Here is a 24,503-nt window from a genome sequence, read left to right on the forward strand (position 1 = left end):
TGCAAGGGCACAAGCGGGGATAAATGACAAACCACCAGGCTACGTTGTGACCTACAGTACAACTGCTGCCTGTTGGCTGTCGACGGGTGTTTTTGTGCGAGCGAATCTGCTAAGAGAGGAGTAGCGTTAGCGAGCTAGCCCACCGCCCGCAGCCCACCGCTGCTGCTGAGTAAGCCCGGCAGAATTAATGGTCCTTGACAGTAAATGTCAACAGAATTTAAATTACACGGCCCGCTCCCTCTCATGAGCATGAGAACGTCTTTAGCTTCTCTGGGCCGCCATCAACACGACCCCGCCGGCTTTTTCAAGGCAGGAGGTGGGGGTAGGCGGGGGTTTCAAGATGTCTGCAAAGCACCAGCTCAGTATTTTTTTTTGTCTTTTCGTTTTTAAAATTAATTGCGAAACCAGCAGCAAGGCGACGGGGCAGGCTAATTAGTGGAATTTAACAGCAGTGATCATCAGACTTGTCGACAGAATTGCTGGCGTCACGGGCTGCTACGCTAGGCTACGCTACGCTACGCTGGCGGCCAATCAAGCGAAACCGTACTGGGCAGAGAACTAGAAATCATCTCTTCCGGAGTCAAACAGCAAATTAATTGTACAGAATGCGTTTGAAGTAACCCTCTGAACAGTCATGTGGTGACAAGTTGACCATGGTCATGCACAATTAAATTTGACTATCCAACTATTTTCTATCGCGATTATCTTCACTCAGGTCGTTTGTGAGCTAGGGCCTATCCCAGCTAACACGCTGGAAAACTGACGAGTGCTGCGACTAATAAGACAGAAGACAGAATGTGCATGTGTGTCTGTTAAGCATGGCAGCAAATTTTGCTATTCTGCTTTGAAGCGGCCATTTTAGGCAATTTTCTCCATTTCCATGTGTTCTGGGAGATTTTGTCTGATAAGGTGAACTTTGAACTTTGAACTATATTGTGAAAAATTGGAGTGTTTTGTCACTGTGTGTCTGTTGAGTGCGAGTGCCAAGTTTGGCGGTTTACAATGAAGCGGTCATTTTAAAGTAATTTTGTCCAATGTTATTGCAGATTTCGCCTAAATTCAAAGCACGTCTATTGAAAGATTGCCAATGCTAGTTTTGCATAGAGTATGACATTTTGTCACTGTGGACGTAAGCAACGATTGGCGGCAAATTTGACATTTGGGTTAGAAACATTTATGTGATCTGGGCCTTCAAAAACGAACTTGTTAACAATGGTAAATTTGGCAACTTCCGTGCCTAGACTGGAGATGCAAATTGCAAGTGTTACCAAATGTAATCAGAGTGTGGATTACACGTCAACGACACCTTTACCTGAGGAGGCTCTAATAAGCTGATTGACCTTTTCCCGTCGCCGCCGCCTGTCTTCAAATTGAGACGAAAGCATTTTTTTCCACTTTTAGTGAGAACTGTGACTTTTTTCTTTCCGGCCAAGGAGATTTGACTTTAATGAGCACGCTTTCCACTCGGCCGCCAGAAGCGTTCTCGTCGCGCGGCGGGCAGATGGCGGGCAAACGTCTGGGCGCGTTTGTTTCTGCGTCGCGCCCGACTTTCATGCGGCTATTTATAAATGGCAGTTTGAATATCCGTACGTCGGATGGGATCGCGTCGCCGCCACGCCGACCATGTGTTCCGGTGTGGCGCGGAGAGGGCTGCATTAGGACGGATAAACATCAAAATTCCAGAGTGGCTCCTGTTGTTTGTGCTTCCCAAAGTGCATTTGTTTAATGCTCTTAAAAGCTTGTCTAGCCGTGTTTTTGTGACATGTCTCTGCCACAGAATCACGGCGATTGCCATGAAAACAAAAACAAACGTCAAGACGCATCGCGGAATCCCCAGCGGTCGCAATTCCCGGTTTGTTTCGGTTTTGCCTTGACTTACGACCGGCTCGAGTCGAGTTTTTGCGGTGTGTGCGAATGTTTTGTTCTTCGCGGAGGCAAACCGAGCGCGAAGCGGAAGAAAAGATGATGCTAATGGAGTCTGAGGGCTCAGTTAGAGACGAGAGCGTCTCCTCTGTCCTTAGGTCATTTCGCAGACGCTTCTTTGTGGCCTTCTTCGTCTTCTCCTTCCCCCTGATGCCTTTTTAATGGGCCACCGACGCGTACGCGGCAAACGGGAGAGTTTTGCATAATCTCCCGCATCCCGGCTCCCGCCGGAGGGACAAAGAGACGATCCATACTTTTGCAAAAGTGCTACAAAATGCGGCGCCGCCGGGCTCGGCTATGTCGTGCCGAGATGGACGCCGGCGCCATTTTCACATTCTGTTAGCATCCAATGCTAATGTAAAAGAAGCTCAACTGTATTCTACACGAAACCACATCATGTACAGTAGACTCAAGTCTAAACATTTCATTTTAACGGTTCAAAGTAGGTCCAATCAGGAGTATGACTAGATTTTGTGTATTTGGGTCAGAGTAACTTGGTGACTTTTAAACTAAACAATGAGTTTAACTGATGTGTTTTCAAATCAAAATTCTCAGGTTTTTTTTTTTTTTTTTTTAAATGTGGTTACACGCCGGAGTTAGTGTTTCGACCCGGGAATACGGTTGTAAACAAGGATTAGCGTTTCAATTTGAGGAAGGCTTGCAGGACAGGTTTAGGATTTCACAGTAATACTTAAGACTGAAATTTCATATTAGGGTTTTTGACTCAGGTGTCTGACAAGCGCTAAGGGTTTCAAACTAAACTTTCAAGATAAGGTGAAGAGCGCCAGTATCTTTTTTAAATCTAACATTTAATGCAATACAATGACGCAAAATTGCAAACAAAGACATTTCTCGCCGATGTCAATTCGATAATGTCAACGTGTCGCAGTATACTGCCAACGACTTGACAGATTTTTTTGCCTTAGGTATGAGTGCTGGTATTGATACAGATTTCAACCCTGGCCTATGGTTTCAATCAAGGGGTACATTTTGGGTGTCAAATTAAGACTAATGGCACATAAATAACATTGGTATCCTGAGTGGAAGGATAAGAAAGCATGAAGACTGGTTGTCGTGATATAAATAAAGCATACAGAGCAAAGTAGCTGACCGGAGGTCAGACGAAACACGTGCGTGTTGTGTGTGTGTGCGCATATCAAGTTTAATGCATAAAAGTGCTTACACAAATTGGCCTGAAGGAACCCACCAGTAATCATGTCCTCCTTGACATCTTCGTCATTAGAACTCACGACGCATCAGCGTTCACTTGTTAATTTAAAAAAAAACATTGTGACGGTCCGCCCGGGCTAACACACTTTGAAAAGGTTCCAAAGTACAAGATTCAAGATAGGTTTAGAGTTCTGAATGAAGTTTTAAAAATTATTATTAGAGTTTTACTATTATTATGAAAACTTAAAAAAAATCAGGCCAGATTCGGATTTAGCTCATTGTTGAGTGGTGTAAAATTGCCGCCTGTGCTGCTAAGTGCGAATATTCCCATCGTTTCCCGCAGGAGAGCTCGTGAGGCTCTTTATAGCAAAGTAGAGCAAAGTGGCTGTGACAAGGGTGGCCTCCTTTTTCTCTGGCTGCTGTCCTGATGCTTGGCCAGGTTAACGTCTCCGTGCGGCGTGTCATCGGGAGCCGGCTCTCCGGCTGGATGCGCGCGCCAGAGTGACGGCCGGCCCGCCAAACGAAAAAGGAGAGCAATTTGTAGAGCTGCAAGGGTTGCAAGCAAATGACACCGCGCCGGCACCATATTGAGCCAAATACAGCTTCGTGTTGCTCCTATAAAGTTTCATTTATGACAACAATCAGCTGAAGATTGTCTCGACGATTTGAAAGTTGTACCCCGGGCCACGGTGGGTCCGTCCGGTCCGGCGATGAGGTTTGCTTAGCAGTTTAGCGGCGTCTTTGAAAGCGAGATTGCACCTCTCTTGGGCTCATTGTGCCGCCGTGTTTGGGCCCTCTAATCTGTTTAGCTCGACTTAATTTGCTCCCCCCCCTTCACTCCCGTTCCCCTTTCACGTCACTTAATATGCCATTTGGTTCTCCCGGGGGACAATCATTGAGTTTAGGAGAAGTTTAACCAGCTTAGACGGCGGCCAATCCAGATGGGCATCTCGCTGATGAACAAACTCTGGGCCGAGGGTCTCGGTGTCGGCCCGGCGGATTAGGACATGACGCGGAGAAAGGGCCAGCTTTTTGCCCACTTTCTTCCCGCTCAATAACATTCTTTCACATATTAGCTTGGTTCCACGCCCCTAGGTAGGGACTTTATCATGCAGAAGACCTTAATCCACTGTTGTTGAGTCCATCTCTGGGCGGCTTTGATGCGCACCCCCCTCGCTAAGACAAAGCACCCGTGACTGAGACAATGGCGGGCGACAAAAAGGAGGTTTGGCGCGCTGGAGTGCGGCCGACGGGCCTTGTCCAGCGCAAATGAGAAAGCGCATCAAAGGCGGCGGCGGCGCAAATGTGGCGCAGTTAACGCCGCGTTGATGAGGACCCCCGGCCCCACTGATCTCTTGTTTGGCACTTTATCTCGGGCTCACCTCTGAACTCGCCGATGAAAGGGCCCCCTCCCCGCCTGATATGATGAGCGTAAGCTCTTCTTTTGAGAGGCGCTATCAGGGCTCGGACAAAATTGAAAAGGCTCGTTTGCCGTGCCGGCGAGCCACTTTATCCCGTCAGCGTGCATGGGAACGGCAGATTAGCAGGACGGGGCCCCTCATCGCAAAGCCCCCCCCCACCTCGGTTCTTGTAAGATGACCACCAAAGGTAAGTGACGAAAGTCAGCACTCTGCTTCTTGGGCCACTTTTTGTCTTCATGGCTGAACTGATACACTGACAAACAGAAGATATGCTGCTTATATTAGTGCTAGAAGAAGAGCGTAGCAAAGTTGGCTACCAAGGTGCACCTTCGCTCAGGGCCCATCGCCATGGAAACGATGACATAATGTGAGAGCTAGTTTTGAAGGCCGTGTAAACTGGGACATGTGTCATGTGGCCTTCAAATCCGATCTTTGGAAGACAAATTTATGTTCATGAAGAAAAGGATATGTATTTATTTAATATTACCACAATAATGTCATGCTTATTTTAAGAAATGAAGCTTTATTTACTGTAAATGGTTTAATTATTATGTCATCTACGTAAAACTTCCAAATTGTACTCAAAATATTTGAAAACAAACATTGCATAACGCTTAAATACAAATGTATCAAACTCCAAAGTTAAATACAACTGAACTGTTTTGATCTGAGGTGTAAATTGTTCTAATATCTTAGAAATAGAAACAGAATGTTCCAGGACGGAATGTTTGGCACGACGACGACGGCACAAAGGCCATTGAGAGCTTCATTGAGCACCTCCCAAAAGAATCCTGAATTCGGTCGGTCACCTGTCTCAACTTAAGCTGCGCATTTTATTGTCAGCGCGTTTCGGCCAACAGATGGTCCCTTCGGCCCCGGCCCGTTCAACTCGCCTGGGCTCGACCCGGGCTGGGAATCACAGACAGAGGAGGGGAAAAAGAAAAAAAAAAAAAAAAAACTGGGGGTCGGGTGAAAATCCCCCTAAAGAAGAGCATAAGCTTGAGCAGAGAAACAGAAAGGGCCTGCGACTGCTGCTAATTACCCAGAAACCACACAGAAAGTGGCCAGTGAAGAGGTTCACATCCCTGCTTACGCACATAAAAGGCGTAGTACCAAAACATTTCGCGCTGGGACAAAGGCGGGAAGATTACCATAATCTTTGGGTTTGTATCCCCTGTAAGCCATCCTCCCCTTGGCTCTCTCTCTCTCTCTCTCTCTCTCTCTCTCTCTCCCGCTCACTCTCTCAACCCCGATCCACCGTTCCCGCTCTCGCCTGACAGTCGCGTCGTTCTTCCCGCCTCCCTGTGATCATCCTGCGGCCTAATGGAGACGATGGCGGGCCAAGGGAGGTGTCAGCAAGCTGACAGAAGCTCTCTTCATGTTGTGTCATTCGTAATCCTCATCCATCAGCAAACCAGACCGCCGCCCCGTCCCGCATGACGCCTTCATATTTCTGCGCATCAAAGCGACATTTTTTTTTTTTTTTTTCTCCCATGACTCCAAAGAGCGTCCCGGTCACGGAGGAAGAAGCGAGCAGTGGACTGAACGGTGCATTCAAGACTGTTGGAAGTTTGGAAGCATCTCAAAGTGCAAGCAGGGCTCGGCTAGCATTTTATTTTGTTTGTGATTTGACAGAAAGAGAGATGAAGAGGACACCATGCGGCGACGGCGCGACGCCAGGGAGCTTTTGATTTGCTCAAATGTTCTCACAGATATGCGTTGGGGTGACGCCCGTTTTGAATCGCATCCATTTTCTGTGGCGGTTAGCCTCAGCCGGGTCGCCAACGGGCGGCGACTTTAGACGAGAGGCGGGCTCCACCCCCAACTCATCCATAACGATAACAAACATGACCGGAAAATGGCCGGAACAACCAAACAATAACATAGTATGTATGTCCTGCAACTATAACAAGATCCCTAATTGGCAATAAAATAATGATTGAACATAAAACGAGAGCAAATGGTACAGATGAGCTGAATATGAACGATGTGACTGTTCCACGAGTGTTCATTTCTGCTAACGACAAGGTGGCGCGTTGTTTGATTTCCTCTCGGTCCCGTGCACATGTGTACAGTATGTGGTGCCTGCCTGCATACATGTTGACAGTTGCTATTGCTAAGCCAAGCACGCTAATCACCGTGCACTGATGCGTGTGGTAAACACGTAAGTGTTAATTACACGGAGTTAGAGCCGAATAAAAGAATGAGTGAGCGGACGGATGCGTGGAGGAGGACCAGATGGTGATTGACACTCTCACACACAAAACAACGAAGATGCATACAATTTATTTGGGGATGCGCGTTTTTGTACTTAACTTTCAAGTTTGTGTTCTACGACCAGGTCACAAAAATCAGTTGTATCCTAAATTAACTTTTCCCATTTTAACAGTTATTTTAAGATGATCTTAATCTTAAATGCATTAAAAAATATATGAAATGAGAACAACTTTGGGTGGTTTCCAGTATCAAAAGACGTGTTAGCGCCAGCGCTAACAACAAGCGTGGCGCTAAAGAGCTTTGATGGCTGGCACAGGCGGAACAAAAAGGAAGAGCGCTCAAGCTCGGCAGCCAAACACCTTTGGACAGCAAATCCCGCGACGACGCCAGCTACAACCTAAATCATTTCAACCAACTCTTGTCACAAAATCAAGCGCACAAGCACCACCCAGCCAGCCAGCCAGCCAGCGCCACCTGGGCATGGGGCCCCGGTACGCTGGCATCTTTTGTCAGCCAAATGGGAAGTGATGCGCCACCATTTTGCCTGCTTTTGCCTCTCAATTATGGATGGTGACGGTAACAAGCGCCGATGGCAGCCAAACACGCGGCGCCGGTGTGCCACCGCTCCGCTTTTCCATACATTCTACCCGGATCGCAAAGATGAAAATAAAGTCAATTTCGGCTTTTAAGGGGGTTCCTGGTGAGAATTGAGGCCCTGATGAGAATTGAGAAAATTTGCGCCGCCCTTGAACAAGTTCCCACTTGCCTCTACAATTGGTTCTCAAACTTTTTACTCCAAGTTACACCTACAAAAAACTACTATAATGATTCAAATGTATTCTACAACCAATTATTATTCTAATATTTCAGTGAACTTGTTAATTATTTTGTTGATTAATCAACGAGTCAGTTGCAAAGATTTTATCTTTTTAACGATCAAGTAACAATATTAGCATTATTTCTAAATTGACAGAACAGAAAATGCACACACAAAAATCAGTTTTGATTGGTTTGGTCCAGAATATAAAATGTGTCATAAAACGTGCAAAAATGTCAGTCATTGCTTTCCAAAGTAAAAAATTTATGAAAATATGATCAGTCCACTTTCACGGACCAAACAATCGATTATTAAAGATAATTATTAATTTGATAATTGATTATTTGTCAATTAATCATTGCTCATTTCAATGTCAGAAGTGTCTTTTTTTTTTTTTCCTCTGAAAATAATCTGAGATTTTGCTTCAAGGCCTGACCACAACCTCCAATTGACTTCCAACACGAGTCTGCAGTTTGGCGAGCTTGCAAGTGACGCCGTCCGTAAACTTTTATGTATTTTACATACACATTTTAACTTTTTTTTTTTTAATATCTGACTGACCTGGCGCATCTCACAGTTTCCCATCTCAAACGTGGCCCCCGAGCACAAAGGTGAGCCCACCCGTGGCGTAGGAGCACAATTTGGCAATTGAAAGGCACCCAACAAGCGGTGAAAGCAAACTTGTGCGCCATTGTAGTGAACTTGAGGGTGTTTATCGGCGTGCACAAAAAGTCCAACTATCGATTTGATTTTGTTTTTATTTTATGCGCGTCTCCTCTTTTGGCTGGAGGAGCAAGTTGTCGGCGGGGTCGGCGCTTTTTCCAAAAGCTCTCGGATTCGGGGAGCGCGGCCGGCGCTCGTCCCACGGAGAGGCCGAGCCACTCGGCCGGGGTCGCCTGCGTGCCGCCGAGGTTGGCTTGTGCGTCGGATTCCGCCGTCAATCACGAGCTGTTTTGAGCGCAAAAATTACAAGCTGCCCACTCTCCAAATGTAGGAGGACACCGCTGTTCTTTCTTTAGCTCCGGGGGCCGCAGCGTGTACATTTGGCATTTACAATATAGCAAGTGGGAGGCTAAAGATTTCATTTTTATTTTACACACAAGTGAACTTGTAACACATGTAACTTGTCCCCTATGTCTCCAAATCTTTAGCTTGACTGTGATGTGGCACTACACAATATTTTTCAAAGCACTCAACTTGATGTCTAAATATATGAAGCGCTTTTTTTTTTTTTGTAAATGGATTTTTTTTAACATTGCTGTGTGTTCTCTTTAAGGACGAGAACCAAAGACGTCGTGGCCCGACTTTGAGAAAATAACACGAGTCGTTATACTCCGGACCACGGTCGAGCAGACCGACTTCAAACGGGCATCCTGACCTGTTTGCCGAGGCCCCCCCCATTTTCTACTCCTTCGCTTACATTATTAATATGTTTTCTCCGCACAGTCTCTCTGACCTGGGACATTAAATAAAACATTGTGCGCTTCATGAAAGATTATCAACGAGCAGAATGTAAGCAGCGGGAGGTGTAAAGTCAGCACAATTCATTCTACGATACAATGTCAATGCCGGCAGCCCCCCCTCGGACCCACCTACACCCACCCTCCACACACACACATAGACACTCACACTCAGCCTACCTCCAACGCCCCGCAGGCATATCGGCAGAACTAGCTCTGGATGCTAAGCTTTTTCCGACAAAGCTCCAAAGATAAAGTATCTGCTTTTATGGGCGCCGCAAATCGATTGCGAGGCCTTACAGCCAAATCCCATAAAATAAGTTCAAACGCCGGCAAAATTTGTATTACGGCCGAGCGGCTTTGAAAGTGCAGCTCCGCTTTTGCCAGGGAAAATGATTTAAGCGTTATGCGCTAAGACGTCGGCATGTCAGCGCTTCGCCTCAGTTTTGCTTCACGTGTCGACGGCCGGCCTCGTAGCGCTTTGCCAGATAAACGCGAGAAAGCGGCGCTGGTCGGAAAACATGGCGGCGGGATGGGCTGATGAATTTTTTTTTTTTTTTTTGGGGCTTCACTCGTCTTCAAGGTTGTTGAAAGCGGGGCGCCGAGGCCGGCAACATGACGAACCGGCAAGTTAAGTGCGGCGCTACCTTGACTCAACTCAATTTACTTGTGTAGCAAATCGATTTTTCGTCGTTTGATCCCCACAAAAAAATGTGTTCTTGCGAACAAAAAATAGCACTGTATTGTATTTGAAAAATCATAAAATACACGTAAAAATTGTAAAGAAATAACTGGTTTGACTGTACAGTGATTGAAGCCCTGTTTTTTTTTGGCAGTTTGGTATGTGCGTTTGCATATTTTTGCGGATTTAAGACGAATGTTGTCAAACAGGAAACTTTTTAACGGTATTCAACTTCTTTTTTCCCCTCTCTGGCCTCAGTGGCGTGCCGCAGTGTACACATCCGGTGGGATGCTCCAAGTTTGTATTCCCTCTTCAAGCCTCCCTCATCCTGCCGGCCGGCTTCTTAATTGCTTAATTACACCCAATTAGTCAGCCGGCCACTTTTTTTTTAAGTCTTGACACCTCGCCGGCCTTGCTCGGGGCGGGGATAGAAACAAAGATGGAGTAGAGGTTATGTTATGGGGGTCTCTGGAGGACGGACGGTGATGCGCGCGCACACACACAGACACACAGACACACACACACAGAGAATGAGAGGCGCGTGTCTGTGGGACATTTGGGTGCTATCACATGAAACAGCTCGGTGTCAAAGCCTGGCCGCCTTCACTCGGAGGTCCGGGGGGCTCCGTGACTTATTTATGACTCCTGTCCCGCGCCTGCGTAAACCCCCACTATGTGCCCCCCCCCCAACACACACACACGCACGCACGCACGCGCACAAACACACACACACACACACACACATACACAACAATACAACTTATTGGCTTTTCATACGCGGCTGCTGGTGCTGTTTAAAATGTAAACAGCAGGTCTTGTGTGTGTGTGTGTGTGGGGGGGGGGCACTAATAATTGATTTATACACAGTGAGAGAGAAAAAAGTGTTTCTGCCAGGAAGTGACAGGAGCCTTGACGCCTCGCCCTCAATAGAATTGACGCGGAAAGCTCTTTGTACACCTCCAATGGAAAACAAACACACAAATTTTTCAGTCTGTTTATCTAAAATGCAGAATTCTTTTATGGAACACATGCTCCATTATTTACTGAAAACTCACCTATTTGCTGTTTCTCGTGCTCTCTTGTAATATCTGTAGGCAATTGCAATAAGCAGATTTTTTTTTTTTTTTAAATATTTTTCTGTTAATGTAATTTTTCCAATGTCAGGCTGAACGGCTGCAGTGCATTTTCCATTGGGCCTGATTTGTCCCGACATGTCTTTACGGTGACTCATCGCAGCAAGAAATACTACATGTGACTGTTTAAATGTATCATCAAGCTCATGCTATGTGAAATAGTTTCAACGTTTGCATCATTCAGCAGCATTTTTCTTCCACACTTTAGTGCCCCCCCACCGCCACCATCGGCACAATCTTAAATGTTTTTTTTTTTAATCTTCCTCCTTTGTGTAGTAGCTTTTTGTTGGTGAAATCTGTTACTAATGGCTTATGAATTAATAAGAGGTCAAAGTGATTTTGACTTCCATGCGAGGTGATTGTAAAGCGCTTGAAAGCATCCGTGCTTTTTATTCAGATTTCAGCATTTTCCGGCCCAGTGCATTTTCAGGCTACATAGCGCCCCCACCTGCATTTGTTGAAAAATTCAACCCCGGGAGCTTGTTTTCACTTAGCAATGTAAAATTTGGACGGCACCTCTATCTTGAGGGGATCCACAATAAAGAATCAATAATCCATGTCTGGTAAAGGGTCCTTCAATGACAAACTCCTCCAAGAAATTTTGTCTGCTTGCTACCGAATGTATGAGGATGGATTTTAATTTTGGCCTCTGTGCGTGGGCAGAGGGTGCCAGGTAAATCCTAGGACTCGAGAGTCCGATATTTGAATGGGTTTTCCTTCAAACTCTGTACTCTAAATGTTAGCGGCTTTTTCATTGCCTTCCTTTGTGTAGCAGCTTTTTGTTGGTGAAATCTGTTACTAATGGCTTATGAATTAATAAGCGGCCAAACCGAATTAGACTTCCATGCGAGGTGATTGTAAAGAGCTTGAAAGCCTCTGCGGTTTTATTCAGATTTCAGCATTTTCCGGCCGACTTGCCTTCTCCCATAATGCATCCCTCGGTTGCGGGTGCTCTTTGGTATAATTTACTCAGGTCGGCAAAGAGGCATTAATTTTCTATTATTGTGAAAAGATGATTCGTGTTTTGGGGGCTGTCGCCATGATTTATTTACATGCACAGCAGGCAAAGACGACTAATGGAGGCTACAGTGGCGGGTACCCCTGACGTTTAACTACAGCGGCGGCACATGTGTTAATGTGTCCTCCCCGGGCGCCTCCCTCCCGCTAATGGAACGCAACTTAACACGTAAATTCACTCGTCTGCGACTTAAATGCTCCACCGCTCATCTCGGTGGTCCGCAGGGGGTGAGGAAGACTGCGGTAAATCACGGCTCGTCATATTTGTTAAGGTGGCGCTTGAATATTGCAACAGCAGCAAGACACGCAAGTCAGGACCATATTGACTTTATTCAACATCTAAAATGAGAATATGACGTCGCAATCGGGAATTGTGGTTTTATGATTCTGCGGGGGCCTTAACATTCCCCCAACCTCACCACAAGTTCATGTAACCTGGTGAGAATAATTTTAGGCTTTCAACGCAAACCCCTAGAACTCACTAGAAGTGTGAACAAAAAAAAAAAAAAAAAAAAAGGCCTTCGACAACAGTTTTGCTCATTGACTCTCTGTCTATCATAACAGGTTGCACACAAAAATCTCAGCAACCAAAGTTAAAAAATGAACAAGACATTGGCCGAAACCCAGAATGTCAAAGTTTGATCAATTGGGCCTCCAGCACAAAATTGGGCGTACCTCGCCATGCGGGCAGCAAAACTGAAAGTTTTTAGTTACCTAAATTGCCAACAACTTAAGGACGAAGAGATTAGCACTCAGCGGAGCACTGAAGACCAAGTGAGCCACTAAACAAATCAAATGTGCTGATGTACAAATGACAGCTCACTCAACAACTGGCTCATCATGTGACTCAACGATTTAGCCACGCTCCAATGCGGCCGAGTGTCGGGTCGAGGGGCTAAAAGCGTCATGAAACTCTGCTGAGTGGCCAGAAATGTTTGTTTTTAGCCAGGCGTCTTGGCTGTGAATCAGCGGCTCATTATGACGATTAATGACAGCAGCTCGTCCGCGTGACTCACGGGTCGGGTCGCCGGCACCTCCCCGGGCCTTCATCCCGACGCAACGCGACTCCTTCGCCGCCGTCTGGCCGGATCGGGTATAGCTGCCACAAGTCATGAATCTCTTAAGTATCTGTTTTTAAAATGTAATTAGTAAAAGTAGAATTCAGAATAAGTGCTCAAGTTGAGTACAAATGTCGGGATTTTTTTATTTCCTCAAGTACACTGAGCTAATACTAACACATTAGTACTTTGTTACCTCCCATCAGTGGATGTCAGGAATAACAGCCTAATTAAAGGAGGTAAAAAGAAAGAGGTGACAGCGTGTGCATGGCCATTACAAGGTTAATTAGGCAATAATGAAGAGGATACATCAGGTGACTGCGGGCTTTGCTGCAATGTGACTGCATCTAATCCCCACGTATTAATAGCCAACACTTCACACGCTCCGTCGGAGGATTCCAAGCAGGTTCCGTTCGCCGCCTGTCAACTTGCATTAAGTGCGATGAAGCCTGTCGAGCTTTGAGATGGACGAGATTTGCCTTCGACGTGTCGCCGATTAGCAAAACTCGAGTATTGTATTTAGCGACGAGCACGCTTTTTCAAAATTAACCCCCCAACAAGTCAGTATGACTTCGCAATATGACATTTGGTAGGCATGTCTATCAAGACTAGATCCACTCAAAAATGACAAAAAGCACAGCAAGTATATACTTCACCAGATACAGAAAGTCTACCATTTTGCTTTGAAGCAGCCATTTTAGGCTTATTGTTTGATAACTCGCCATTCATTTGAAAACTAACAACTCCATAAGGGACCAAGCAACAAAATATTGGCTGTTCCATTTTCAGGTGCAAAGCTATTATTAAGACCAATCAATATAAAGATTGCTACGCCAGATGTGACTTTGGACTTGCTTGGCTAACTCGGGTTGCATGCTTGCTTGTTGAAAGGTCAGCGTGACCATGTGACCCTGCCACATCCTCCACAGCCCCCTCCTCCCTCTAATTGATTTACAAACGCCACATCAGTCTATCCTGTAACGTCAATACGACTTGATTAGCCGCCGTTTGTCATTGACAGCTCTCACTTGACATGTGAACTTGTTGAGATGCCAAGGTGCCGTCGTCATCACGTCACATCCCCCCCGTCGTCCCCCGCGAGACTGGGAAAAGTCGACAGTGTTGCCGCTCCCGCGAGGGGCGCATGGGAAAAGTCGGATAATCCCCAAATCCAACCTCGGATTTAAGGCGCAGAGTGCGAGTGGAAGCTAATTGGATGCTTGCTAATAATTGGATTTTTCTCAAGAAAAGGAAAAAAAAAAATAACAATGGAGCAAAAAAGTCCACAATGAATCAAGTGCTGATGGGTCGCCTGTTGTTATAGATTAACTGTCAAAATGGACTTTAATAATGTCACAAAAAAGCCTAAGTGGCTCATTATTAATGCTCAGTGTTGCTAATGGCTAATAGGTGCTAGCAGGGGTCACTAACATGTTGCCCCTGCAGGCATCCAGTAGCCCAATATGACCACATTAAGCAGCAGTGTGATTACTGTTACACTCACTGCTGACCTAATTGTATTTTCATTCCCCAAATTTCCAAGTAAAATTCTCAAATTCAAATAATTATACAGAGTTTTAGTTAAGATTTGCAGCATTCACACACTATTTCCACAGAGATTGCGCTCTCTAGTTTTGGTATTTAACAAAAAAATATATTAAAAAATACTGGACACCATTCAATGAGTTGAAAAGTTCTCACAGGCGAGGTTTTTCGAGTTTTAGCTGTCGCCGGGCAAACGTTGCGGAAATGAGTGCACGCACCACATGTCGGGCTTGTGTGTGTAGCGGCAGGAGAAGTAGCGGGAGGAGGTCGAGACAACAAAGCTCTCAGCCGAGATTACCGCAAAGCACAAGCTTCACGTTGTTTGTCGGGGATCGCGGCCGGAAGGAGCCGGCGCGATGGCGTCGTGCCTTTTCCCAGGTGAAGCCATTAGGCGGCCGCCATCATCTCCGAAGGCTTTCGCTAAATCCACTGGCTCCCGTCCACGTTATTATCCTGCACGCTCCCGCTGGGGGTTCACGATTCCGCCTTTACCTCAGCGCAAACACAACAAAGACGCTGGAAACACACAAATCCCCTTGGGAATCGAGTGTGGATGTCGAGGTAGGAAATATGACAAAGACGGAAAGGAACTCAAAAGACGACCATGTCCGTTCCCTCGTATTTTAATATTTTTTGCATCGAAAGTTGGATACTTCTGCTTCGACTGATAGGAGGCATCACGACATACAGCGCAATTTGCATCCTTGAGATGTTTTGACATATTTATCGGAGTCCCCCTGTGGTAAATTCGCTTGATTTGGAAATGTGTTTTTAAAAAGATAGTGCTCTATAATACATGTCAAAATGAGAGCTCTCTTGAGTTTTGGGAAATAAGGGAAAACTTGGTTAACGCTCGCCCACATAATTGTAATCACTCGAGCGGCACTCTTTCACTTTGACCTTTTCTGATGGAAATGCGCGTGTTGCCTTTTTTTTTTTTACCTCTCCCTTCTGAGGCGCTGAGAGGACACTAACCTGCCATTATGGTTATAATAGTGGCAGATTTACTTTCATTAACTATCATTTCATACACCGCATTTTCTCCTTTGACATTTCTGTGAATACAAAGAGCAAGTCAAATGAAAACAAATACAAAAGTGTCTCAAATCTACCTAAAACTACACTATACATGGATTTAATATGAGTATTAGCGAATAATAACTCAATAGCCACTGTTAGTTGTCGGCAACTGAGCTAATAAGTGACTGTTAGCATTTTAGCTAACGTCCACCTACTGTAGCTTAGAGCCACACCGACAGCCAATGAGCTATTGTAAATTAAAAGTGTCTAACAAGCTATGCTAATAGTACTGTTTCTAATGAGCTAACTGTAGGGCACCACCTTTTCTAAAATGTAAAATAGAATATATTAGTAAAAAACATTAAATTCTTTAAACAGTCATGTTTAGCTATCAATGGACAAAAATCTGCCACCAGCTCGGTTGTTGTTGTGTATGCTTGAAATTGTGTTATTATTTAAATGTCATCTCGATGGGGGGGGGGGGCTTAGCTTTCAGGGGTGGAGGCACATGCTGCTATTGTTTGCTACAGGACAAAAAGGCCAAGCCACGTCGCTAATGTAAAAATAAAGATCACACTACAGCTAGCGTGGAAAGAGAACCACATGCTGGCTGTATCGCTGACACTTTTCCATGTAGAACAATTATGTCGCTATTAGCATATCTTTTATTAATTGTCCCCGGCATGCATATTGCCGTATCTTTTATTAATTGTCCTGACGAGCTCGCTAACTAGCACGTCAAGTGGCTTTGTTCTCACAGAGCGTGGCAGCTGAAGGAATCAGGTCAGATTAGCGCGTTGGCTATCGATAGCTGCAATCAATTCAATTAGTTTGTCATTTACGCTCTAATATATGCATGGATTTCTCTTTCAAAAATTTGCCTTTAATTTCCCCTCGCCGGCATAACCCCAGTCCTCCTCCTCCCGCCAGCGTCCAGATAATTAAAGGCCGCTTCCTGTCTCGACTATGTCTGAAGCGCTAACACTAATTAGAAAGGGCAACAGTTGCACCGCGTCAATAGCGGATTAAGATTAATTAGGATAGGAAGTGACAGATGAGCGTCAATGACAGCATGGAGGTCAAAGCAGCAAAAAAATGTTGGTGTTGACAAATTAGCAGTATTAGCATCAAGACGTCACGAACGGTAGAAGTTGTTTTATCTAATCATTTCTAGCTAGATACTTGTAAATGTTCCAGATTGCACAGATTACTGTTGTCATCACGTCGCTTTAACTTCCTAATTGATTGTGCGAGTCATGACACCCCAGAAACAGTAAAAAGTTATTGATAATGAGACACGTGACTCGGCGAGCCAGACCCTTTGTCCTTTATGCACATGTGCCACCATCACATGTGCTACCATGTATGACATACTGAAAAAAAGCACACCGAAATTAAAGTTAATAATTCATAAGAATATAGTGGAGGATTTTTAAAGAAGAATAGTTATGTAAAATGTCAAGTATAGTTACTTTACAGGGGAAAAATTCTCTCTTTTAGAATGAATAGATTTTTCTCACATTTTATTATACGTTTGTTTGCTACGCGACTAGCTTGTTAGGACATTAGCTGTGACGCTCGTGACAAGCGCTGCGTTATTTATGAAAGCGGCGCATCCATCCATCAGAATACTTGTCGCCGTTGATCTAATATTCTATAGTTGACACTTAATGTGTTGCATTGCGACCCTCGGGAGGACGCTCTCTTGTGTCCGGCAGGGGCTGCACTGCTGGGGGGCATACTTAGCCCTCAAGCCCCCCAGAGGAGCACTGTTATTATTGTTAATAACAAGTGATAAATAGTGTACATGCAGTGCCAGCCCAGTGCAAAAACAACAAACATGCCACTCAGCCGGAAATCTGTCTGAAAAATTGATTATTGTGTTAGACACACAACAGAGAAACATGTGGTGGCAGAGGTGCTAGTTTTGTAAAATGAGTTTTGACTTTTTTTTATTTTTTTTATTTGTCAATCTGAATTAGCATATTTATATAATTTCCCATTTGAGGGGTTGAAATGCTCACAGAAAAAGTCAGGAACACGGACACTAAAATGTAACAAAAATATCAGATGGGTAAAATCTGAAAGTAACATAATATAAAAGTCTAATATAGTATGCACAACTTCAACATACTCCAACTCTGTGACGTTTCACATTTATTTTAATATCTACGTATATAGCTAATCTTGCAAGTCACACGGCAGTATATCATTGCCTGAAATGAACTGATTATTTGTTTAAAGTAACATTTTTCATTTTGAAAAGTGCTTTAGTTGTGCTTGAATATAAGTGCATAAGCTTGAATTTAGCCATCATGAGGTCGAATGATAGCAAAAATGAAGATAAAATCACCTGTCAAGACCAATATTTCCACTTGAGTCCACTTTTACCATGGAGAATAAATCCTATAATAAAGCAAGAATAAAGAATAAAAACGTGTCAAAGTGTTTCTGGGCCTTGGGCGGAAAACGTTCTGCTTTCCTTAACGGGCACAAAGACAAGACAGCGCATCCCTCCGGGGGGCGCTCTTGTTTATTATTCTATGGCTCATGTGACCTGGCTGAATGGACATTTTTCCAAATGCTTGGAATTGCCTCAAAGAAAAAAACGCGCCCTGAAGAAAGAAATGTGAACGGGATGTCCACTTTCTTCTCCCGCATTAGCCATTAGCTTTCAAGCTAAAGAGTGCTCACAATAGAAGTCGCTTGAAGACCCCGGGCCACACGGGGGGGGTGGGGGGGGGGTTGCAGATGTGTCTGTGAGGGGGGGGTGGGGGGGGTCATTTTGGAGCCACAATGGAGTGGTGTGTGCATCTAAACGCCCCCTTTTCCCCCTTTTCGGAGTCACTTTTGCCCACGTATTCCTTAGCACTTATTCCGTTCTTTTACGCCGGAATCTCATGGCTGACTTGGCCCATCAAATATTCACATCTAAGGTCGACGTTTTCTTATTGCCACTCAGATGCCGCTTTACGTAAAGCGGTCCAAAACTTGCAAGTAAAGAAAAAAAAAAGAGATAAATTTGATCAAATTGAATTATTTACTCATGGATGTGAATGTAATAGTAGCCTTCACTTTAAGGTCAGTAAGACGTTTTCCTACTGCCAACCAGATTCATTACACGCAGCAAAGCAACAACTGTACATGTCTGTGGTTTCATGCAGCATCCACAACATTCACAAACCAAAAAGAAAAGCTTATTATTTTGTTTTGAATTTTTTAAAATTACTTTTCAAGAAAAAATGTCTAACATTGTAGCTTGAACACAAGATGGAGCCAAAGCAATAATTTTACATTAGACATACTTTGGCCTAAGCACAAAAACAAGCTTCGCTAAAAAAATCTGCAAAAATGTAAATTGGTGAATGCCAAACCACAAAGTTTACTGTAGTCCCACATTTTTTCCCAATGGTCAACATTTTGTTAACTATTGTTTCAAATAATCTCGTCGGCATTGTCACACTTATTCCATCGCAATTGAATCTCAGCATTTTACAGCCGACTGATGAAATATTGAGGTCGGCGGCGGCACCAAAGGGGAGTTCATGTCCAGCGTCCCGTCTCCGACATCCCGGCAGGAATGTCGTACAGGGGAAGAAGAAAAAAAAAAAAGCGGTAATAAAAATTTTATGACAATGAGCTGGGATATTGCTAGCATTCTCCCCGGCGTCACAATGAAATCTTAATCCGAGTTAATGGAAGAGATACGAAAGCCTTTCCCCGTTCCTCTGCATTATTTATCAATTATTGTCAGGAAAGTGATTCCGCTCTGAGATTTCAGAGGCAAGGAACGCTGGGAAAACATCTCTCGTCTTTTTGACCTCTAACGTTGGTGTATTTTACAGTAGAGCTAACATCGCAATCAGGTAAACTTGGCGGCAAATGGGGTCTACGGTCAGGCGGGTAAAAAAAAAAAAAATCTAGCCGGAATCTTTGTCCTGAAGGTCGGCACTTTGCTAAAACCATGTTAATGTCTGAAAACATGCCATGATGTTTGGCAGCTTCCTTTTAAAAAGCCTCCTGTAAAGCCGCCTCTTCTATTTTATTTTTTTTTAATCCACAAATTACACGTCTGCATGACCTCTTCTCATCTTAACTCGACGTGACAGGCTGCTCCTGCACAGCGGAACAGAAACGCTCTCCCACACTGCAGAACACGGCGCGCTAATGTAGCTACCGCATGTCCGGCGCGGGTGCACGGCCGGTGAGGCCGTGTTTCTGCGCCGCGACATGGCAGCGAACAGGTCTTGATTAGCATTAGCACGTGTAGCCGGGGCCTCCCTCAAGACAGCCTCACGTCAGTCATCCCACGAATGACTCGTGCGCTCTGCTCAGTTAACACGTTAACACGCTACTTCATATTAACACACACAAGCGCTGTGATTATTAAATAATACCAGACTACTTAGTAGGCACGGGGAGGCAGCGTTCTAGGCCCTCAGAGATACCGTACAATGTTTCCAAACATCACAAGTCACTTGTTCTACCATACACTGTTGATCTAAAAGTAAGTGTTAAACTAATATTGAAATTAGCAACTTTCTTAGCATCACTACAATTGCCTCTCTAGCCTAACAGACCAAGTTAAGTTCATGCACATTCTCACAGCCAACCATTTGTTTACTATTTGAATTAGCAGCTAACATGCTTGCTAACATATTTCCAACTCAATAAAAGCCAGATATTCATTGATTGTGTGATCTGCTCTTAGTGGTTATGATTGAGAAATTAACTTTTTTTTCTTGTTATGCATTCCCACAATATCAATGTTATTGTTAAATGTTGTTTGCTTTTGCTCTTGAGCTCATGAATAACCTAAGAGCGCAGTGTTAGTTAGCTCTCAGTTGGGTGATTCCGCCAGACGCTAAACGCTAAAAGCCAAGCAGCAGCGGTCATGCTAAGAGGATGTGTTTTACTTTGGCGATGGGCACAAATGCGTTTTACTTTGGCGGGCGGGGTCTTCACTTATGAGGTGATAAAAGCATAAAAAGGAGGCATCAATGTTGGATGCCGCGTCGCCTGGGAGGATACGCCGCTAACGTAATTTAGGACGCCGAAGACGACAAGCGTTTTCGCTTTGGCGTGTCCGGCTTTCAACACCCGGGAAGTTGCGGGGAAAAAAGTAGCTTCGCAGGAGTGTCGTTAAGCCGCCGTGAGTTAACGCAATTGGACGTGTTAGCGTTTGAACAGGCGGCACAATACATTATTTAGCCTTATGACAACATTGCTTCCGTGTAAGTTCGATAGCTAGGATGCTAACTGATGAACTAGCTCATTATTAGATGAGTACAGTACTCAGCGGGATCGTCCCTGAGTGCCAATCCATCACTTATTGATGTCCCGCCTTGTTCTTAACTCACTTTAATTATGAGCGCTCCTTAATTAGAATCCGAGGGGGGTCGGAGCGGCTGGTTGGCGTCCGAAGGGAGGCGTTGTGTGTCGCTTAGATGTCGCACAACTTCATCAGCAAGTCGCCATCCATAATTCAGCCGCCCTTCGTGTAGTTTCTTGAGTTTAGTGGGAAGTTATGCAGAAAAAGGTCTGTAGAGGAAGTTGGATCGCCAGGCGTAAAAAAAAAAAGGGCCTTTTTCTTTTTTGACGACCACATGACCCCGCCCCCATCACCACCACCAACCCGAGTGGGAACGGGAGGGGGCGGGTACAATGGGAGCAATTTCTTGACCTTCTAACCACGGACGAGGTGATGCCGTTAATCTTCGTGAGGCTTCCTGTGTCAGGTGCGCCCCCCATGGGGGAAGGCCGCCAACCACCCCCGCAACACCATCTTGCACATGAAACGTCTGCATCGGCTCAAACGCGGAAAGTTCTCCTCGTCTTCTCCCTTGCCTCCTTTTTTGTACATTCCATCCATTTTTCACGATCGCCACTGCCTCAAAGCTAACTCCCTGATTGGGACCACATAAAGTAAACCACAGGTACCAACATTTAATTAAAACCCAATTGACATTTTTGAAAGCCATGTCAGGAAATGCCCTGGTGCAGATGCTGCAGAGCTGACTGTTAGGTTACGGATTTTAGTTATTGATCTGACTCCAAATTGCGATCAACACTTAACACATAAATTGCTATGTCCTAATCCACACACTGGCGCACCTAACTATTTTGCGAGTTCGTTCTGTCAAAGAGAAGACCAGTAGATCAATCAGACCAAATTTACCAATTGTTTATTCCTGACAAAGCGCACTAATACCGGCCTGGGTCCCGGGTCCCTCACACTAAAACTCGTGCGTTTTTGTGACCACCAAAAGACGACACATTCTTCCGGGTTGCCCAGTTTTAAAGAAACACAATATGAATATTAAAGCATGCAAAATATTGTGAGATGATTGGTCGATGGCCATCTCCTCCCCGTGTCGGTGTTATCGCTGAGGTCAGGTGGTTGGATTTCCCCGCGAAGCCGGGCCACGTAGACGTGGTGTTGTTCTCGTTCCTCAACGACCTTGAGAAGTTCTCGTCCAGTACTCCCTGTCTGGGCCTATACACAACACTTCAACGAAAACAAGTTCATGCAGTTTGCCTGCACATTCTTCGCCCCCCACCAATCCACACGAGCACTCCAATACTAGATCTTAATATGATTATAAGTTTAACACAACCTTAAAAAATATGTTTGCAAACTCCCGAAAGCACATTTCCCTTTACATTGAGGAACATCGCCAAGAAGGAACCACGCATGGTATATCTGCAACGCGTCAAACACACATTCCTGCGCTGTCTATACCTGAGGTCATCTCTGGAGGTTTTGTTATTATCCAAACTAACCACTTAAACCTCCCGACCCTAAATTAGGTCCAGGAACTGGCTCTTCAGCTCTACATGGACAAGTCTCTTCACCCTGAGCTGCGCATGCTTTCGTGCATTGTTATCTTCGAGACCCGACCTCCGGTGGGCTTGGTGACAAGTCTTGCTAACCTTGTGAAGATGGAGGAAAACTTGCAAGTGGCCAGCTTCACCTACTCTCACATGAAGTCCCGCCCCCAACCATGCTGCCATGTAAAAGCCGTCTCGAGACACACATGATGTGATTTGTCTTGCACAAACTAATGTTAGCAATTCTATTACAGCGCCTCTGCTTGCAACGTCGGAGTCAAAATTTTGGGCAGGAAACTGGACAGACTGAGCTTCCGCTTCAGCAGGGCCATTCAGATGGGATTTTACAGCAGTAAGCGCCATACAGTATTTTATGTGCCAACAATTTGCTTATTGCTGCTAACTAAATGCATTTACCCAGACCCCTGGATGCTTGGAGCTGTTGCCAGTACTTTCTACATCAATGATGCTGCCACCGTTTTGCCAAGAACCATTGTGGCTAAGACCAGTGCCTATATTGCTGGAGCTGCTGCTGATGTTCTTGAAGTAATATTCTAAAATGGCCCGACTTTGAATTACTAGAATAAAAATTCAGATTGACCATATTGACAATTTGCTAGGTTGGAGTAAGAACTGAGGGACTCCAGGAGGCTCTTCTGAAAAACCATGCCTTGGCTGATGATGTGAACAGAATCACTAAAATGAAGCGTGTCATCAAAGCTGTAAGCCGTCAATATCGTTCAGACAGTAGATACCATACAATGAAGATCTGTCCTAAGTTGGGTTTTATTTTGGCTGCAACAGCTGGTTGACTGGAGGGCCATGCCCAACAGCAAGCCACTGGCCTCCGTCTATGTCAGGTTCTTCGGACAAGAAATTGCTTTTGCCGACATCAACCAGGAATTGATTAAACAGGCTACCGCGGTAAGTAGTGAACCGAGTCTCAAATGACTTACAATGACTTTGCATTGAGATGCATTCTTTCTGCCCAGCTGGCCAATGGACCGTATGTTCAGGAGCTTGGTCGGGATGCTATCAAATCTCTGCTGTCAGGAGTTTCTTTCCGCGCGGCTAAGCCCGTGCTGGCAACCGAAGTGAGGCGTATCATGCCAACAACTGCTGGATTCCCAATGGAGCTCAGCCTGTACACTGCTGCTGTGGCTGCTGCCTCTTTCAAACGTATGTACTACCTTTCAAACTCGACTTCTGTTGTTGATGATGAAGTTACAACGCAAGACAAAAAAACAAAATGACTTTTTTGTAGTGAGGGCAACCGTAACTCCAGCTCTGCCGGAGCCCATCCAGTTCCGCCAGCTCCTGAAGACCAAGATTGAGTTGATGGCTGAAATCAAACCAAGGTTCATACCAATCTGACAATGAAGTCAAACGTCATCCTTTGGATCATCACATTTTAATTGCGTCTTCTCCTTCTAGCGTTGTTGCAAACGTGTTTGCCGTGATCGGAGTGAACACCGAAATTCTCCAGGCTACTGTCTACTCAAGAGCCAAGATCGACGCCATTGTACCAGCCTCACTTTCAACCAGACTTGACATCAACGAGGGTCAATTTAAATTTGCGGCTCTCCCTGTTCCTGCACCTGAAGAGATTGTGGCTGTCGAGTAAGAATTGACTTTCATTTTAAACACAGTCCAGTCTTCAATTTGACAGAACCAAGATTGTGATCCTTTGACAGGGTTGAGAGCATTGCTGTGGTGAGAAACGTTGAAGATATTCCTAATGCCAAAAGGACTCCGCTTATCCCTACCGACTACGTGAGACCAGACTCAAGGGAGATCCTCACCTCAAAGACATCCCCTTGGTCTGCTAGCGTGGTAAGCTTTCAAATATCAGACAGGAACACACATCTACTGAAACAGACTACCATTTACCTGTCTTCCTTTCAATAGCGTGCATCTTCAGAGGTCCTTCCAGATGACATGGAAAATTTCAGACCCTTCAGAAGCCGTGCATTTTCGAAAAAGTACTGCTTCCAAGCTTACAGAACTGGACTGAAGGGCTGTGTCAAGGTTGCCACAGCCAATGCTGCGTTTATCTGAGACATTATGTTGTACAGATTGGCTGGAAAACATTCTGCCTCACTGTCAGTCAAGCGCAATAAATGAAAGAATTCTCAAAATCACACGCTTAGAATGGATTTGGAAAAAATGAACTCATTTCATGTTCATCTCAGATGAAGAAGAATCCATT

At 44.9% G+C, this 24,503-nt stretch overlaps 1 pseudogene; it reads left to right on the plus strand.

Annotated features, from left to right (window-relative positions):
• The first annotated feature begins 22,131 nt into the window (after positions 1-22,131).
• Positions 22,132-24,217, plus strand: LOC125971790 (vitellogenin-like; annotated as a pseudogene).
• Positions 24,218-24,503: the final 286 nt, after the last annotated feature.

The sequence above is a fragment of the Syngnathus scovelli genome, chromosome 10, assembly GCF_024217435.2.
Source record: "Syngnathus scovelli strain Florida chromosome 10, RoL_Ssco_1.2, whole genome shotgun sequence".
Taxonomy (NCBI): Eukaryota; Metazoa; Chordata; class Actinopteri; order Syngnathiformes; family Syngnathidae; genus Syngnathus; species Syngnathus scovelli.